The following is a 13,012-nucleotide window of genomic DNA, read 5'->3' as shown; positions in this document are numbered from 1 at the left end:
TTCTGGCAGAATAGAACGTATACCTATTGGTAAAAAATGTTCCATTATAACATGGCAATCATGCGTCTTCAAACTCTTTAACTTGAGGTCTTTCATAGACACAAGTCTTCTAATATCTGAAGAGTAGCCTTCTGGAACTTTAACTTCACTGAGGAACTTACACAATGTTTTCTTCTCCTTTCTAGATAGAGTGTAAACAGCAGGTGGCAGATATGTTCGTCTTCCTTTCGTCACGGATCCCAATTCAGTTCTCATTCCCATGTTTACCATGTCCTTCCTTATGTTAAGGCCATCCTTAGACTTTCCTTGTATATTGAGTAACGTACCTATAACGCTGTCAAATACATTTTTTTCAATATGCATAACATCCAGGAAATGTCTTACGTACAACGACTTCCAATATGGAAGTTAAAAAAAATTGACTTCTTCTTCCACCCACCCTTGACAAGTGAATGTGCAAAAGGCTTTCCAAACTGAGTGCTCACATCTTTCACCTTTTCAAAAATTTGATCACCTGACAAAAAAGATGGGGCTGTACGATGTCCGGCCTTTCCATTGAATGCTTTTCTCCACCCACGGTAGTGATGATTAGAATTTAAGAATCTACGATGGTCGAGAAAGACATTCTTTTGACAAAGATCCAATCGTGTCGTATCGGTTTCATCTTCACAAACAGGACACGCTTTTTGACCTTTATTGCTGTACCCGGATATATTCTGTATGTTGGAAAATCATTAATTGTTCCAAACAACATCGCCCTCAAGTTGAAACTTTCTTTCCTATACCCATCGTAAACCTCCACACCATTCTCCCACAAAAACTTTAAATCTTCGATTAAGGGTGCCAAGTATACGTCTATGTCATTCCCTGGTTGTTTAGGCCCAGAAATTAGCATAGATAACATTATGTACTTACGCTTCATACATAGCCACGGAGGTAGGTTATAAATCATAAGAATCACAGCCCATGTGCTATGCGAGATACTTTGAATACCATGCGGGTTCATTCCATCAGTAGACAATGACAAGCGAAGGTTTCTCGCTTCTTTTCCAAATTCAGGATAATCAGTATCAACTTTCATCCACTGTGGTGAGTCTGCCGGATGTCGCAACTTTCCATCAATAATTCTTTCATCTGCATGCCAAGTCAAGTGTCTTGAATCGGTTTCACTACGATACATGCGTCTAAATCTCGGAATTATAGGAAAATACCATAAGACTTTGGTCGGAGACAACTTTTTCTTATATCGAGGGGCACCGCATTTAGGACACTCATTCAACGCTGCATACTCATTTCGAAACAAAACGCAATCTTTTGGACATGCATGTATCTTATCATAGCTCATGCCAATAGAGGACAACATCTTTTTGGCTTCATACGTTCGATTGGGAAGAACATTATCCTCCGGTAGCATATATTTCATAAGGGCTAATAACTCTGTGAAACTTTTATCCGACCGTCCATTGTCCGCCTTTAAGTTGTACAACTTTAACACCGCAGACAATCTTGTGAATTTTGAACAACCATCATACAACGGTTTCTCTGCATCGCTTACCAACCTCTCGAACATTTTGGGACAATCCTCAAGATCTTCTTCAAGCGTTTCTGCAATCTCTTCGACTCGATCATAGTCGTATGTGTCTGTGCAATCGTCGTTTGAAGCATACTTCGTATTACACCTCGACTCAACATTCCCGTTACTTTTCTCACCATGCAAACTCCAAACTGTATAACTTCTATCAATTCCAAACCGTAGTAAATGCGATGCCAACTGATTCCCGTCAACCTTACCCCTATAACAGCAACCCATGCAAGGACACGCCATTCGAATCGGGTATTTGGCGTGCACAACCGCAAACTTAACGAATTCCCATACCCCTTTCTCGTACTCTTTCGACAATCGATTTGAATTCATCCATGTCTTATCCATGTCTTAATTAAGCTAAACAAAAACGATCAAACTTTCACTCTTCACAAGTAACCCAATAGCGAATTCAATTCACAAAGTTAGTAAGTTCATCACTTAACGATTAACGAAATTGACATCAAGAATATTCCACATGTCGGAATAATTAGCAAAGCTCTTGAGCCTCTTTCATTTCTTCTTTGAAAGTAGATAACATGACTATAGTTTTTGTTAGAAATCATAATGTCAGTATAATGGGTTTCTATCAAAACGCAAAGTATAAACGGAATGAATCCGGAGCAATAAAACGCAACATATATAATCACACAATTTCCGACAAATTCATTATAATACCAATAATTTGAGAAAGAAATTTACCTCGGATGTTACCGAACTCAAGAAAACGCCAAACGTCGACCTAGGCCGGGAAACGATCAAACTTTCACTCTACACAAGTTACCCCTGTAGCAAATTCACAAAGTTAGTAACCACCAAGACAAAATCGATTAAACAAAGGAAATCAACAATAGTTTGAAGTGTGTACATACTCGTAAATATGTAGTACCAGAGTCAATGATACGAGCTCCAAAGAGATCCAAAGTTATCAATCCAGTCAGACCTATACAAGAAATTCAATGCAATGTATGATTATAATAAGAATGGGTGAATAGTGCAGATTCCATAAAACACAGTTTCAGAATAGTGCAGACACATACATTCATATCTCATTCAAAATAAATTCAAAAGCAATTCGAAGCGAAACTGACATGAAACTAACTCACTAACCGTTTTGTAACCAACCTGTTTTCAAACTTAACCTATAGAATTTCAAAAACAGAATTGCAATAAAATGTATTCAAGCATTTTCATGATGTGAATCATAGATGAAAGAGAGGGTTGCAATACAATGTTTGCATATAATATTTTCCACGTAAATCAAACTAGAAAGGAAAGTTTTTTCAAATTAGATCAACTCATAAAAATCAGTATCCATAATGTAACAAATCAGTTCCCAATTGTAGTAAAAAATCCCTTCAAATTCCTATTTCAATTCACTATAAAATGGGACGATTCAGAAAAATACAAGGAGGCTTCACACATTCAAACACTAATCCCTCCTTCACCAACCACTACACATACACGAAAATTTCTCAGAACCTCCATCAAACAACACAACCACACCTTTCAAAAATCTCCATACCTCATTCAAACCTTTCAACCCTTCAACACAACCTCACCTCACAAAACTCACATACATACAGAGAAAGGAAAAACGATTCAGCAAGGGGAACACGAATAGTAGTAGATTACATTCGTGTTAAAAGACTCGGTGATTTACATTCTCATACTAGTAGATTACTACAATTTTTAACTAGGCTTATTAAACCTTTCATAGGAGTCACTTTAACAATAATAAAAGACATATCTAACTTTCAAGTTTAAGAAACCAGATGCAATAGAGGTGTTATTAGAATAATATAAAAGAAATACAGAATACTGATTTACTTTGAGTTCAAAGGTTTAACACAAGCTATGAACACTTCAGCTTTTAGATTGACCAATTTCTTTATGCTATCGATACCTCCTCTCTCCCTAGCCATTCATTGTTTATAACACAAATTACAAACTCTTATTCAAAGCTTTCATATCTATAACTTTTGTATTTTCCACAATTTAATGCAATCTAAACATAATTCAATTAATCTTTTCAGCCTAACAAATTAAAAGGATATTTTTCTTGAAAATTTAGCATCTTTAAAATCACGTTGAATAATTTTCACCAATTCTTGTCCTTGCCCAACTATCATATACAGAAGATTTTCTAAGTTTTAAGTTTGCAGATAAGGTTTTCACAAATTAAAAGGATATTCGTTGAAGAAGGTTGAAGAAGCTTGAACAAAACCCTAAATCTGGAGAAGAAGATTTTACCTGAAAACAGAGATGCCGGAGAAGAGAGGTAACGGCCACGAGACGGCTGGAGACGGACGGAGGAGAGACGGACGGCGGCGATGAGACGGAGCGAGTAGACGGACGGAGTTGGTGAACAGAGCTAGCGTGAATTGATGGAGAAGAAGATAATGAACAAAAGCTAGCGTATCTGAAAGAATAAGCCCTCAATTTTATTAATTTTAATTATAACATGGGGTACCAAAGCGCTTTTAAAAAGCGCTCTCTAAGCATGGGGGTACCAGAGCGCTTTTAAACTAAAAAGCGTTGTCGTAAGGAAAGGCTATAAGAGCGCTTTCAAAAGCGCTTTCACATGTCAATCTATAAGAGCGCTTTTCAAAAGCGCTTTCGTGGGGTATGTCCTTTTTTTAGCGAATTTTTTTTAAAAGGCTATGGGAGCGCTTTCACTAAAAAGCACTTTCATATTTCCACCTATAAGAGCGCTTTTCAAAAGCGCTTTCTTAGGGTATGCACTTTTTTAGCGAATTTTTTTTTAAAAGGCTATGAGAGCGCTTTCACTAAAAAGCGCTTTCGTAAGGGCGCTTTTAAAAGACATTTTTGGCGTAGTGTTTATTAACTTAAAACTAAATCAATTATAACATACAACTAAATTTTATTATAGAATTTAATTTTTCGTAAATAATTATTTAATTTTAAAAGATATTTAGAGATAATTAGTAATTATTATCATATTAATACAAATAAAAATAACAATAATAAAAATAATTAAAAAATAAAAATAAAAAGAATATAATTTATAGGATTCAATTGATGTAAAAAATAAAATAGAAATCATACCTATTATTCATATAAAAGAAAATATTATTAAAATGATGTTTAATTATAGAGGTATAAGCCTCCAAACATAATGAAACTACCAGCCAAATGGCTTCCATTTGGCTGGTAGTTTCATTATGTTTGAAGATTGCTTTTACACTCCACGAGCTATGAACATAAGAAGTGTAGTACAAAGAAGATGTATAAGGAATTACAAGGGAGTAAGCCCAAATTTTTTTGCAGAAAGATTTTCGTTGGTAATCTGGAAAGACCTCGGGCAAGCTTCATTTTGTGGCTAGCTTGTAGAGGAAGACTTAGGACAAAGGACATGCTAATAAAAATAGGGATCCTGACAGATGGAACATGCTATTTCTGTAACCAAATGGAAAGTTGCAACCATTTGTTTTTCGATTGCTGTAATGCTAAAACAGTCTGGATAAAAGTGTTCACTTGGTTAAAGATCAACTATATGCCACTCAATTGGGATGCTGAACTGGCTTGGATCAGCAAACAGGTTAAGGGGAAAGCTGTAGGAGTGCTCTCATCAAGATGGCAGCTGTAAAAACGGTATACTCAGTGTGGACAGCAAGAAATAGGATCATTTTCCAAGGGTTGTAATGTAAAGATATAGACAGCAATGAGATCATAAACAATGTGAAGAGAAAGTGTTATATTAATGAGAAACTCAAAGTGTTTTGTAATAGGCTAGATGAGTGAGTGATGTTGTTGCTCTTAGTGTTTTAGTCTTTTTGTGTCTGGATCCATGATGGATCGACTTTGTACTTCTTTTGTTTTGGGAATAAAATTATTCTTATTTGCTCCAAAAAAAATTATTTTATTTGTTATAATGCTTAAAAAAAGAGAGATAAAAAACTATAAACATAAAAATAAATTCATTCCCGATGAAAGGGAGTTGTGAATCAGAAGATAGTTGGTAGTGAATGCGAGCATTACCATGAAATATGCAATTTCATTTGTCTTCTAAGAGGATGTGGATAACTTTAAAGTTTTAAAATAAGATGCCTTTTTTTTACCGGATGGCCCAAATTTCTATTCCAATGGTACCTCCAAAATTATTAATAATAATGCATGAATAATTAAGAGAGTTCCAATGAAAAGTAGATTCTTCTCACACTTTCATTTTTGTTTAATAAAGATCTCCAAAAACTAAATAAATAAATTTAACTCAAATACACATTTATTACTGTTAAAATTCTCATGATTTTCAAGTAGCGAGAATACAATAGTAGAAACAATAGGAGTTTTCTTTATCCTCTTCTTTTCATTCACATAACAATAATAATTATATTCAAATAAAGAATAAAAAGAAGAGAAAATTATAAAAGTAGATAACAAAATATTATATTGTTTCTCAAAACAAATTATTACACAATAGTATTGATAAAATATTTAAATAGTTAATACATAGATTAAACTAGTCAATGGCCGACAATATAAATCAAATCATTAACCTACAATATAAACCAAAAAGATATTTAAAACATAAATGAGAACTAAAAAAGGTAATGAAATTAAATATCAATACAAAATAAAAGGTAGATCTCATTTCCTTCCATATGGGTTGGCGGAAGATAAGGCCGGTTTATATTGAATAAATTTTTTTATTACTTGAAGAAATTAAAAAGATTAACAAAAATTGTCATCATGAATAACACCACCAATTATAATATACACAATAAAAAACTATTTAATAACGTACCGTTTTATTATCAATATAATTTATTATAACAAAAATATATGTTTATTGTAACTATCTATCTATATTTCTTATTTGAACACATATTTTTAATTTCTTTTTATTATAGAAACAATGATAAAAAAATGGCAAAAGAGTTATTTGAGAGTTGCATTTTAATTAAATAGACAGAAATATATTGAATGTAAGAATAAATGAAAATATATCTAAATTATTATAATTAAAGTATAGAAATTTAAAAAATAAATGCAAAAAGTTTTATTGTAAACAAAAATTGTGTAAGTCATTTAGAAAATAGATACAACTTTTTAAAACGTATTTAAAGTAGCATATATTTTTTCTTTTAAATTTTTGTTGAGTAGTAATTATAAACGCATTTATATTTATATTAGTTACAATTTATAATAAATAATTGTATAATTTGTTATAGTAATTATCAAATTTAATTCATAACAGTTTAGTTTTAAAAATTAATTATTAATTATAATGGTTTTAATAGTTACATATATAAATTTTCGTGTTAAACATATAGTAATGATCATGTGAGAGATCATGAGTGTTACAGAAAAAAATATAAAGTAAAAAAAATTAAATTAGAGTAAATTGAAATAAGTAAGTGGTAATGAAAAAGAAGATCAATATGTGAGCGGTTTTAAATGTTATTATTAGATATAAAGTAAAAAAGAAAGATAAATAATTGAAATAAATTAGTATAAATGTTTTTAAAAATATTTATAGGTGTAGAGTATGAATTTTTATAATTTCCATAAAAATTATAAAATGTTATATAAAAATATTAATAATTGTAAAAATATATAAGTTTTTCCTAATATTTTTATGATTTTTCTTCATAATTTCTTTGTAAGTTATAAACTATGAAATATAATATAATATTCAAAAATTTATATAAATATCAATAAATTGTATTTTTTTGAATAGACATAAAGTGAAAAAAGAGAAATAATAAGAATAAATTAAAATTTTTATTTTTAATGAGGTTTATTAAATTTTAGTTCTAAAATTTATTAAAAACTTTGTATTGTATAAAATAGAATAAATTGGATTTAAATTCTTTTAATGAGCTTTTTTTTTTATTTCTAAAATTTATAAGAAATTTTGTACTCTATAACTATATTCTTTTAATTTTTTATTGTTATTACGTATTATCAAAACGTAAATTATTAATTTATATTAAAAATATTTCTTTTTTAAATTAGGAGAAGAAAGAAACTTTTTTTAATTGCGTAGAGATATTTAATTAATTAGGTCAAAATTATATTAAAAAATTTAAATTTTTTTTTTTATAAATTTCAATAAATTGGATGTTATATGATTATTATTATTTATTTTATTATGGTCAAATTAGTAAATAACACAGTAGAGTTTCTATTAAGAATTGTTTTCACGATGACACATGGTTATGGTTGTCGTCATGACAACCTTCTATTTATATTTTGTCAATTATAAAATATTCAAAGAATTTAAATAAAATATTATATTTGATTATAATATTGCACTCATAAGAACTTTAAGTATATTTTAGTTGTTGTAATTTTTTATATATTTTATCTATGGAAAATGTTAATTCTCGCGAAATGATGCATCACAATAGCATCACGATAACACATAGGGTCTGTTTGGTTCAAATGAGGGGGAGGGGAGGGATTTTAATGGAGGGAAGGGGAGGGGAGGGAAGGGGAGAGATTTTTATTAATTATATGTATGTTTGGTTCAAACGAGGGGAGGGGAGGGGAGGGATTTTGTTTAAAAATATGTTTGGTTCACGAGGGGAGGGGAGGAGTTTTATTAATAGTTTACGTTTTTATCCTTATGATTTTATATAACTCATATGGTATTCAAAGGTGAAAATTTCATAAATAATTTTTCGGAAATAATATTTGTAATATTGAGTGATTAAAAATTTATAACTTACGACATAACGTTAAAAAAATTGAATACACTTGATACGTATTATAACTTTCGGCACAAAATTATTTATATGTTGATAACAACTTTTGAATACATAAAATAACTTATCGTTATATATATATATATATATATATATATATATATATATATATATATATATATATATATATATATATATATATAATAAACAAAATAAATGAATGGTTTAAAATTTTATATAATATACATATATATATATATATATATATATATAATAAAATATATAACAAAATTAGAAAAAAATTAATATAAATAAACATAAAAATTACAAATTATAGTGATTATAATTTTTATTAAATAAAAATAATAATTTAAAGGTAAAAAATAATTATAATAAATTGATATAAGCAATAGAGAAAAAAGAAAGAAGAAGAAGTACACGAAAGAAAATAATAATTTTGAAATAATAAAATAAAATTGAGGGTATTTTAGTAAATATATTAATTTATTAGTTATCAACAGTCACATCCCCTCCCCTCCCTCCGAATCCCCCCGATTCGGGGGACGCAAAAAGTGTGATTTGGAGGGATTTTGCTCCCCTCCCCTCCCCTCCTCTACCCTCCTAAAAATTGAACCAAACACATTTTATTATAAACATTCCCTCCCCTCCCCTCCATTTACCTCGAACCAAACACACGTAACACTTTTCAAATCCCTCCATTCTCCAACTGCCGTGTGTATTTTAGTAAATTCTAAACTATAACACAATATGTTATTATTCCAGCATTCCTCCATCCTCAACTGTCTTATATATTTTAATATAATAATCTAACGGCTGTTATGCATTCTTGAAACATTCGTGATATACTTATTCGTTATGAATTTGCATCTTTCTTTATCTATTTATCTATTTATTAGTATTATTTAAAGGTAATGTTAACGAGTGCTCCTAAGGCACTAGTTAAGAGATGAAAAAGGTAAGTTGAATATTATTTAATAAAATTAAAAGATAAATTTTTATCTAAAATATATGTATTTAATGCATTGAAAACATAAATAATTAACTTTTTTATAAAATATTGTGTGTATTCAATGTATTTAATGTTTAACCAGTGTCTCTGGGGCACTCGTTAGCATGACCCTTATTTAAATTATTAATAGTAACTCATTTGTGTTATATTTTTTAATAGACATTCAATCCATCATAATTATAATTAAAGTATATCAATCAACATTGCATATATTTATTTATTATTTAAACTATAATAAATATTAATAAAATAATTTATAATACATATTAACGAACATCAATTACAATGTTAATTATCAATAAAATGATATGATATAATATTATAAAATAATAAAATAAAAATAGAAGATAATTGTTAGGATTCCATATAAATAAAAGGCAGGAGTGAAACATTTAAAAAAAATTTAAAGATTATATTAATTTCTTTTAATATAATAAACTTATTTGAACTTTTCTTATTATCACTTCTCAAATTTTTTATACTGATCAATGTAAATAAATTTAATTGATGATACTATTAAATTTTGTTAATAACCATTAAACATTAGGGTAATGCTAACGAGTGATCCAGGGACACTAGTTAAGAGTTTAAAATGGTATATTTCGTTTATTAAATACTTTTATTAAATATGGTGAAAATTAAAATAATTGACTATTGTAAGAAATAAAAAGTATGTTTTTCTTAAAAACACTTGTATTCAATGCATTGCAAGTTTAAATAATTGATTTATTTAAAGAATATTTTTATATTTGGAATCCTTAACCAGTGCCCCTGGAGCACTCGTTAGCACGACCCTAAACTTTATTAACACTCACTAACTTTTATAAATTTAATTGCCATTAATATATTTCAGAAAGTGAAATATTTTTACTCATTAAATTATTTGTTAAAATCTTAAAATGTTTAGATAGATCATTATAAACATTTTTTTATTTCAATGTAATTTTAACATTTTTTTCTTATTTTGGAAAGGTAATAAAATATATTTAATAATTTTTTTCACTATTATAAGTCTCGATTATTCAGAAATTTACAAACTTAAAAATTATAAATTTCTAAATATAGGTTACAATAAAAGTAATAATCAAAATCTTTCACTTTAATCGTAAGACAAAATCAAGAATTGAGCCGGATGATTAAATATTTTGTTACTGTGTCATTTTTTTAGGTTATTCTATTTTTCTTATATATTCTTCTATAATATCATTTCTATTAATTATTTGATATGAACTCTTCATATTCTAAACTCTTAAATATTATAAGGAAATTGTAATTTTTAGTTAATATTATTATATTGTTATTATTATTATTATTAAATTTTTGTTTATCAAATTATTATTAACTTTTAACTTTAATTACCATTAAAATATTTAAGACTTACTCTTTTTACTCTAAGATCTTAGAGTGTCTTAATATCATCACAATTGTTATTAAATAAAGAGAAAGAAGATAAAAGAGAAGAGAGAAAGATGAGAATAATTCTTTATTATTTTATTGGTTTATCTTTTACAATGAGGTTGGTCCTATTTATAGGACAATATACAGACAATGTAATAAATACAAAATATTATAAATAAGGAATAAGATGTTCGAGGGACAATCATCCAATTATTCATAACACCCCTTTGGATGATTGTTTTGGATATGCCTCGTTAAAATCTTACTAGAAAAAACCCATTGGGAAAAATCTAGTGAATGAAAAAGAGTACAATATCCTTTGAATGAGAATTTTCTCGTTAAAAACCTTACCATGAAAACGCAGTGGGACAAAACCATGGTGAAGGGAAAAAGAGTGCATAACATATTTATTTCTCCCCCCCATGCATACATTTATATGTGAGACAATATTCTTTATAGTAGTTGCTTAATAGTTCTTCTTGGAAGTGACTTCATATATTGCTAATAGTTATGAAGGATTTGATGAAGTTGTTTCTTAGATCTCCATGAAATTGGTGTACCTCGACAAGTAAACAAGTGACATATTTGTGATATACCATTATAAGCACTACGCCAAATTTAAGTTTTAGCAGCACCCCTACTAAAGCGCTTCTAGTAAAAAGCGCTGGTATAGGTTGCACTAAAAACAAAATAAAAAAACACGCTAAAAAAGCGCTCTTAAAGGGGGGGGGGTAATGAAAGCGCTTTTCAAAAGCGCTCTTATAGGGGGTGGGTATGAAAGCGCTTTCTAAAAGCGCTCTTAAAGGGGGGGGGGGGGGGTATGACAGCGCTTTTTAGAAGCGCTGGTATAGAATGGGCTACGAAAGCGCTTTCTAAAGCGCTGCTATAGGGGTAGGCTACGAAAGCGCTTTTCTCCTAAAAAGCGCTGGTATAGGGGGTTCTTCTAAAGCGCTTTTCAAAAGCGCCCTCGTAGGTGTTTTAAAATTAAATTAATAAAACTTGCCCCAATTAATTTCTCAGTCTCTCTTCTTCTCCTCGCGACAGAATCCCTAAATCAATTTCTCAGTCTCTCTTCAACCCTCCGCCACGACCTCCGCCACGACCTTCAGCCGTCTCCGCCGCTCGTTTGCCGTCTCCGCCGCTTCAGTTGCCGTCTCCGCCGCTTCAGTTGCCGTCTCCGCCGCTCGTTTGCCGTTCTCCGTTCTCCCTCCGCCTCTGGTTTGCTGCATGTCCCTTTAGGTAATTTTTATGTAATGTTTGTGTTCTCTTCTGCTTCTATGTTGTCTCTTCTGCTTCTTATTCATATTGAATCATCTGGTTCATATCATTCTGTATTCTAGTGTTCTCTTCTGCTTCTTATTCATACAACGAAGCTTAATTACTGCATTGGTCTCTTCTGCTTCTTATTCATATATTGTCTCTAATGTTATGATATCATTGTATGAATTAATGAATTCTAATGTTCAATTGAGTGTATGTGTTTGTGAGTGTATGTGTTGGTAACTTTGATTGCTCGATTGATGCTTTGAGTAGTGTCGGTAGTTTTTTTGAATTTGATTAGGTTTTTGAAAATTCCCGGATTATATTTGGTTTGGAAATTGGATTCTTGTTGAAATATATTCATAAAAGAGTGAAGATAATTTGAGTGATTGTAGGTTATGTGGTGTGTAAATACAACACGACACCGACAAATTAGTGAAGATATTTTGAGTGCTATCTTATTGATTATTAAGATTTAATAGTATCCTTTGAAATTAACGATAGAATAACATTCTTATTTAGATTTTTCCAACTAACATGTATATAAATATTGTTCACATCTTTTCATTGTTAATGAGAAATATTCAATATTCAAGTAAAAAGAAATTAATATCATTGATGTTAGAAGTGACTCTTAAACATAACTTAGGCACTATTTAGATAAACAGTTTAATTAAGTACTATATTACATTAGTGCATATCATATAAGTGCCTATCTATAAGCTATTTCTATAACAAAAGATAAAGATAAAGCATCTAGCCAAAACATATTTGAGCATTTCGGTTTTGTAAATTCGGGTGTTTGTAGTTACTAGCTAATTCATAATTGATTTCATATCATTTAAAATAATTGAGTTCTATATTGGGGTTTTTTTGATATTGTGTTAGTGTTATGCTGCACACTTTTGCAGCACCATTGACTACCAAAACTTTCTCTGTGGGAAACCAAACGGAAAAGAAAGAAGTGTTATGCTGCACATATAGAAATTAATGGTCTATTTTGTTTGAGAATATATTCTATTTTCATATTTTGCTTTCAATTTAAACTATAAAATTACTATTTTATTT

Source organism: Vicia villosa, linkage group LG4, assembly GCF_029867415.1.
Source record: "Vicia villosa cultivar HV-30 ecotype Madison, WI linkage group LG4, Vvil1.0, whole genome shotgun sequence".
NCBI lineage: Eukaryota > Viridiplantae > Streptophyta > Magnoliopsida > Fabales > Fabaceae > Vicia > Vicia villosa.
This window is presented reverse-complemented; position numbering follows the sequence as displayed.